General features: G+C 46.8%; 1 non-coding gene across 1 annotated transcript; it reads right to left on the reverse strand.

The window, feature by feature from the left end:
- Nucleotides 1–228: 228 nt before the first annotated feature.
- On the reverse strand, nt 229–366 carry LOC119929097. The gene has a single exon (XR_005451238.1). It is a non-coding gene; the product is annotated as a small nucleolar RNA SNORA7 (small nucleolar RNA).
- Nucleotides 367–2,868: the final 2,502 nt, after the last annotated feature.

The raw sequence follows: 2,868 nt of genomic DNA on the forward strand, positions 1-2,868 counted from the left end.
GTCTTGTCTTATGCTGTTAGGTCATCTCTGACCCATAGCAACTCCATGAACACATCTCTCCCAGAATGTCCCATGCTCCATCTGCAATCATTCTAGTAGTGTATCCATAGAGTTTTCCTGGTAAAAATACAGAAGTGGTTTACCACTGCCTTCTTCTGCACAGTAAAACTCAAGTCTCTGCTCTCTACTCTCTCCCATGAGGCTGCTGCGCAGCATAGGTGATTTTTGACTTGTAGCAGATTGTCTTTCACTTGCTAGCCACTGCCCAAGCTAGGAATGAAATGGGTATGCCTCTATTTGACTCTCCCTCCCGTAGAGGAGACTGGCAGAGTACTGGAAACTCTCCAGATGCGATCCTGGGAGGAGCAGCACTTAGGTAGATATCCATAATTAATTTATTCACATTAATGTGCCTCTTCCACTCTGGACTGTAAGCTCACTGTGGGCAGGAAATGGGTCTGTTTTATTGTTAAAGTGTGCTCTTCCAGGTGCTTAGAACAGTGCTTTGCACAAAGTAAGTGCTGAATAAATATGGGTCGGTTGATTGATTGAAAAAGCACAGGCTTGGGAGTCGGAGGTCCTGGGTTCTAATCCCAGTTCCGCCACTTACCTGCTGTGTGACCTTAGGAAAGTCACTTTACTTCTCTGTGCCTCAGGTTCCTCAGGTGTATAATGGGGATTCAATATCTGTTCTCCCTCTTGCTTAGACTGTGAGACCCACATGGGACAGGGATTGTATCTGGCCTAATTACCTTGCATGTACTCCAGTGCTTAGAACAGTGCTTGACATATAATAAGGGCTTAACAAATCCATAATAATAATAATAATGAACATGGCATGGATTGGACAAGGCCAGCTTCCCATTTCCCACCATAGCTAGCCCAAATCCCCATTCCCCTCCTCTTGTTGAAATAAACAGCAATGACCAATTGAAAGTGGAGGGCTGGATAAAGCAGTGCGGCCTAACAGATAGAGCATGCCCCTGGGAGTCAGAAGGACCTGGGTTCTAATCCCCTCTCTGCCACTTGTCTGCTAAGTAACCTTGAGCAAGTCACTTCAATTCTCTGTGCCTCAGTTACCTCATCTGTAAAATGAGGATCAAGACCGTGAGTCCCACATGGGACAGGGGATGTGTCCAATCCATTTTGCTTGTATTCACCACAGCACTTAGCACAGTGCCTGGCACATAACAAGCACTTTACAAATACCACATTATTACTAGTAGTAGAAGAGGTAGTAGAAGTAATAATAATAAACACTATTCCCAAAGCTTTCCCCACCTTGGACGTTCCCCCTGGGTTTCCAGCCTGGGCAAGTGTTTCAAGAGGTCAGTGCCTTTCCCCAGAAATCCAAATGACCCACTGCGTCTTGGGACATCCATGAGCGTATTGGCTCAGAGAGGCCAAGAGCTGCTTCAAGGCCATACAAGAAGTCAGAGACAGAACTGGGATTAGAACCAAGAAAACGTAGCTCCAAGATGAGGGATTCCTGGACAGGTCCAACTCAAGGCTGCAAGCCAGTGGGGTCATCCCACTCCATGTGACTGGGTCATTTGACACAGAGTCTAAAAACCTGGGGACCCCCAGGGCTAAGGTTTGGTCAATAGCCCCACAATCCTTTTCACTGGCTATATCAAATCACCCTAAAGAGTCCTCTGAGTGTAGCTCCGTACGAAGTGCTAGTAATAATGGTGTTTATTAAGCATTCACAGTGCCCAAAGCACTGTAAGAAGCTCTGGTAAAGGACATATGGATGAGGATTATACAGTGTCCCTGGCCTTTGAGGGGCTCACAGTCTAAGAGTATAAGGGGAGAAAGAGATGGACAAATAAGTAGAAAACAATAAAAACACAAAAATCAACATAAAAGTCAAGACAACAATAAATACAAAATTAAAGCTGTAGAGCACTGTAGTCCCTTCTAGACTGTGAGCCCGTTGTTGCCAACTTGTACTTCCCAAATGCTTAGTACAGTGCTCTGCACACAGTAAGCGCTCAATAAATACAATTGAATGAATGAATGAATAAAAGAGAGGAGTACAGGCTTCTCACAACCCAGAGTCCAATAGTATTAGTATAGTGACACTGCTGTAATGGAGTCTTCACATCTGGAGACAAGAAAACAGTTTCCCTTACCCTCCTCCCTTTCTTCCATTACTCCCCGCCAAAGGGGAGAATCATTCCTCAGATCTTGGTGGTCTCAGGCAATGCGAGAGAGCCTTCCTGATGGGGTGTGGCGTGGCACCCCCAACAAGTCAATCAGCATGCACATGCAACTGTTGGCCCACCTTTGGGACATCAGCTAGGTCTCCCTTTCAACAACTCCTTCTGAGGCCCTGAGAGTGTGTCTGTCTTTCCCTAACAGCCCCTCTGCTCCCCAGCCCACCTTTCTGCCCCAGAAGGGAGAGGTGCGTGGGCTCAGTTATGCTCCCAATGTACATCTATGAGGCAGAGTGGCTTAGTGGAAAGAGCCCGGGCTTGGGAGTCAGAGGTCAAAATTTCTAATTCCGGCTCCGCCACTTATCAGCTGTGTGACTTTGGGCAAGTCACTTAACTTCTCTGTGCCTCAGTTCCCTCTTCTGTAAAATGAGGATGAAGACTGAGAGCCTCACGTGGGACAACCTGATGACCTTGTATCTACCCCAGTGCTTAGAACAGTGCTTGGCATATAGTAAGCACTTAACAAATACCATCATCATCATCATGAGGCTGGGTCACGCCCCCGAGGTGTGAACAATGCCCAGTATTTTGGGGTCTATCTTTTGCCATGATAGACGTGAAAAAGTCATCTTTCCTTCGGCCCACTCTGCCCCTGATGGGTGGTTCCTTGGCATCTTTCCTCTTTTCTACCTGGTCCCGCTCCCCTGGC

This window comes from Tachyglossus aculeatus, chromosome 5 (assembly GCF_015852505.1).
Source record: "Tachyglossus aculeatus isolate mTacAcu1 chromosome 5, mTacAcu1.pri, whole genome shotgun sequence".
Taxonomy (NCBI): Eukaryota; Metazoa; Chordata; class Mammalia; order Monotremata; family Tachyglossidae; genus Tachyglossus; species Tachyglossus aculeatus.